Genomic DNA, 4,936 nt, shown 5'->3' on the forward strand with positions numbered 1-4,936 from the left:
CACACACACACACACACACACACACACACACACACACACTAATGTATTCACATAAAACTCTGTATAGTCCCTGCTGCATTGCTCCTGGTGCTGGGCTCCCTCTCTGCTCTGCGCCGCGCCTCCTCCTCCTCTTCGTCCTCCTCCCCCACCACCTCCTTCTCCTTCTCCCAGTACATCTGGCACGCTCAGCTGCTGAGGAGCGCCATAATTATCCCGCCGGAGACGCACATGCTCGTACACACATACGCACACTCTGCGACGAAAGCTCGCACACGCTTGTCTTCGGCGATCCACGCCGCTCCCTGCTGCTCTTCGTCACTACCGGGGCTTCATTAGAGAGTGTGTGTGTGTGTGTGTGTGTGTGTGTGTGTGTGTGTGTGTGTGTGTGTGTGTGTGTGTGTGTGTGTGTGTGTGCCTTTTGGATGCTATCCAGATGTTTTTTCTTTATAGTTGAGGAGTCGGGCGTGTCCTAGATGCAACTGCCCTGCTCCTGCACGCTCGGTGTTTTGAGTCGTCTGTTTCACATATAACCTGCTTGTATGTCCAGTCTCGTTCAGCCGTCACGTGGCAGGCAGCGAGCACGCCACTAGGACCTCGTTGTGGTAAAGAAAACGTGGACTGTGGGCGTGTGCCTTACTCACACAGGTCTAAAGTTGTGGCAGTAAGAAACTCTTTGTATTCATGAATCTGCAGGAAACATGTAGAGACGGACACCTTCCCCGCTCTGCGCAGGATTAATTGCAGGGCTGTTTGTAGTCTGTCTGGTGTCACGTTGTAATTACTGCTCTGTTACAGGTAGAGAGACGGCTCGGGTCAGAGAACTCGTGTCCGGGGCGGCTGGGCGGGTACGTGTGTGCGTGTGACACGAAAAGACAGGAAAAGCGCGTGAATGAGCGAGTGCAGTGTGATTGGTAGTAACCGTGTGTGTGTTTATAGCAGGATCGGCGTGGAAGCGTGCGTGGGTGTGTGTTTGCGAGCGCGGCCTGGCAGTGCCCGCTGTGGCTGCTCAGAGTGGGGCTGTAGGTTTGATTCCCGGTGCCACTTTGTGTCAGACTAACCACAGAGCCAAAAGCAATTGAGCTTTGTGAAAAGCGTCTGGAAACACCTCCCGCCATTTCACTTTCAATCGGAGCTTTTAGTGCCGCGGGAAGCTCGCAATAAAGCACCTGCATCAGTCGCATAGATCGCTGCTAAAGACCAATCAGGTGACAAGCTTTGACTCTGTCTGTATGTCACTGAGACAATAAGCCACTTGAGCCTGTTGATTGCACTGTTTCTAGAACCTTCAGCGAGCCCCCTTCTCTCACGTGCTTAGAAACGAACGCACGGCTCCTCCTTAAATCGTAGTTACTCGTATAATAAAGTCACAGAATGATTCCTTAACCCGCTGATGCAAAGATCGCCGCTCTTACCGCTTTTCCTACGTATTTGTACTGTTTAGGCCTTTTTGACACGCAAACGTGTCCAAGTGCAGAACATGTGACTCCTGATATTTAAAGAACAAAGATGGCTGCATCATCAGGAATCCTGACCAAAGAAGACACGACTGATTTATCATCAGTAACTTTGTGCTCTGTGCACGATAAACACAAACAAACTCTTGTAGTTTTTGCAGGCGGCACATTTGTGGCCCTGAGTCTTCAGTCAGAATGTGGAGAATAAATCTGCTGTGGTTTGTCGAAGCAGACAAACAGTATCTGCAACGCGTCCACGGCCGGGTTAGCCGTCGTTGTCTACGTCGTCTGATAGAGACCCAAGTCTGTGCAAACACAGCAGACGTGCTCTGCCGCCGTGTCCATCTGCACAGACTGACAACAACACGTTCTTTTTCTGCACACGCAGCGATGTTCCAGCACCTTCCATCCTCGCCGACACACATGTGGCTACACATGCATTTTTCTACCATCGGTATTGATGACACCATATGTGGGTTAAATCGGTGATACGTCTAAGCAGAGAATATCTCACATGCAGTGATGTGAAATCCCCACTCGCATAATGAGAGGCTGTGGGACTGATTGAACGGCCCGGTTTGGTTTGCTGCTGTTTCTCTGTCCTCTTTGTCTTTAATCCCTCCCGCTCTCTCCTGCACTCCATCATCCTATCCCTCCCCACCAACCCCATCACTACTTCCCTCTGTTCATTGTCTGTCCACCTTCCCTGAGGTAACAGGTGTACCCATGAGATTCGCTGGACTCTCTCCCCCCCTCCCCTCTTTCTCTCGTGCTCACAGCGCTAGAGGCCTAGGTAGGAGTGTAATTTCCCCAGTGTTCTCTCTAACCTGGAATATCTGACACTGTGACACCAGGAAACCAAGGGAGTGTGTGTGTGTGTGTGTGTGTGTGTGTGTGTGTGTGTGTGTGTGTGTGTGTGTGTAAGTGTGTAAGCCCATGTGTACACGAAGAGATGGGAAATTTTTGCGAGAAGGTTCAAAGGAGTTTGTTATTTAGTATTTTTTCATTGTGAGCTCTTACATGAAGCGCCTGGTTTCCACAGCGGGCCAAACAGGAGCAGCCAGGGCTTTAGGGGTAAACGACACACAGTAATACTTTTATTACACGGTCAGACAGTATAAGGTTTATATAGTGCTGTGTTATATGGAGTATGAGCCCAGCACAATTATAAAAAATGAATGCACGGTGCAGTCTCTGGCGCCTCGGTCGCCTTTGAACTGGAAGGCTGGATTTGGACTTTTGGAGAGTACTGCATGTGCACATCTACAAACCGGGAACATTGTTAGTGCAGGAAGAGAGATCTGCAAAAGGGAAATTGAATCCGGAGCAAGAGCAGCGTTAATGTACGCCGCGGTGGTCCCGACTTCCTGTAGAGGAACGCAGCGAGTTGTGTTTCCAGCTTTAACATCTGATTCAAGACTGCGCAGTTTAAAAACACAGGTTTTCTCACTGTGATCTTATCTTTACTACTCGGAGGTAATTACTGTTCCTCTTATCAGCGTCCTCCTATCCAGCTGTCCGTCCGTCACTGCGGCGCCTGCAGACAGCGCCGGCTCCCCGACTAAAGTTTGGACAAATGGCTGTTGGATCGATAGCTTCCCACCAGCAATATTTGGTATCAATGCGTGTCCTCCTCATTACCGCAGCAGGCTGCCCTCTCCATGGACCTGAATTATTCATACACACAAACAGGCACGCACACACGCATACGCTGCATCACAGAAGTAACCGGCCTTTCCCCATCGTCCTCTCCTCCCTGCTGCTCTTCAGGCCACAGCAGAAGAAGAAGAGCGGCGCGAGCGTCAGCCTCTCCTCCCTGTGTCTCTAACCGCTTACTCACCCAGATGTTACTCCCAGATATTTGCCTCGGTCAGCACATTTTTTGTGCCTGTGTGTCCTTTACTGTAGTTTCTAATTATACCTCTCAGAGCACGCCGTCACGTTTTGAAACAAGCGGTTCGGGTTAGCTACATCGTTACTAGCGTTACTGCTGCTCTGCAGGTTGTTACAGTGTAATCAAACGTATCGATGTGAGATGTGCGAACGGTGTTGATGAACGCTACGTCCTCGCGTCTCTCTGCATTTGTTCTTTTCTGTGAATCGTGTAATCGTACAGCAGTCGACTGTTTTACGTCTTGCCTGCTGTCTTTAATTGTTCAAACAATCATCTCCTGTAATAATGATCATAAAGTTTAATACCCTGGTGCTGCTGTAGCCGTTAGCCACTTAATGTTGTAATGTAATGTCTGCAAATGGTTTTTAATGATGCCGCCTGTGTCTGTGTGTGCATTTGTGTGTGCGGTCCCTAAAGGCCAATCACGTCCTCTCTGCAGGATGAAACGCGACATTACAGAATACATAAAAACTGCCGCGCAGCGTTCGTGTCTTTGATGAGCCTGTTGACACAGGAATACACACACAAACATATTTCCTCCATATTTAGGAAGAAAGATGATTAAAAGGGCTTTTCAGGCAAACCGCTGCACAACGCACAACACCGGCGACCGTGACGCAAACATCCACGGACACGCACATTTCCACCGATGCTCCCGAGACACGGCTGACTTCAGACCAGATGTTAGGAGTAATTAATCTAAGCCCATGTATGTGTGTTTGATGTGGAGCTGTCGGGGGCGTTCGGTTACAACTCGGTTGTATTTGTTGTCGTGCCACTGTATAGTGTTCACCACCATCAGTTGTGTTGTAGATGGTGCATAATCCAGCAGTGAAGCCTTTTTAGTATGTGAGACGCATTTCAGCCCGACTCTGGGGCTGAATTCAGATGAGATATCTGCATGTATGTATTTGTGTGTGCGTGCGTAGGTGGGGGGCAGCGTGCCCTGAGGCGCTCTGTCCTTAGCGGTTAGCTAACGGGGCGCAGAGCGACCCTCATCCTCGCCCTGATCGATGCGGCGCGTACGTGTGTGCGGGAGTGTGAAGGCGTGCTGTGTGTGTGTCTCGTTAGCAGGAAGCAGAGGAGAGTCCAGGGATCCCTGCATTCCCTGCCCAGGGACACACACAGGTCCCAGCACCTGGACCAAACACACACACACAACTCTCTTCCTCTCGTTTTCTCCGTCTGTCACTCTCACGCACGCTCTCTGCTCGAGACACAGACTCACACACCATGCATACAGATCGAGTACACACAGCAGTCCCAGCGCGCTGCAGTAACACTAAGCTTAAAGTACAGACATGGCCTGTAACACAAACACATCCACTGCTGAAGACGATGCTTCCGAGGTTTTCACAGTGGGGAACAAAGAAGAGAAGATGCAGTGACGGCGTTAAACGTGTGTCTTTGTGTGTCCGCAGTCGCACAGAATCGTGTGCTCGATGCATCTGTGTTTGTGAATAAAGAGGTTTGTCTGTACGTGCAGCCATTCATCAGCTCCTTTGGTCAGTTATTAGCACCCTGTGTCAAACAGAGAGCAGGCATCGGTGTGTGTGTGTGTGTGTGTGTGTGTGTGTGTGTGTGTGTG

The 4,936-nt window shown here is 50.1% G+C and overlaps 1 protein-coding gene across 5 annotated transcripts in view; it reads left to right on the top strand.

Annotated features, from left to right (window-relative positions):
- znf423 (zinc finger protein 423) overlaps positions 1-4,936 on the top strand; it is a 129,272-nt gene that overhangs the window by 84,446 nt on the left and 39,890 nt on the right. The window lies entirely within an intron of this gene.

The sequence above is a fragment of the Pundamilia nyererei genome, unplaced genomic scaffold, assembly GCF_000239375.1.
Source record: "Pundamilia nyererei isolate P.nyererei 1_Seehausen unplaced genomic scaffold, PunNye1.0 scaffold00384, whole genome shotgun sequence".
Classification (NCBI taxonomy): domain Eukaryota; kingdom Metazoa; phylum Chordata; class Actinopteri; order Cichliformes; family Cichlidae; genus Pundamilia; species Pundamilia nyererei.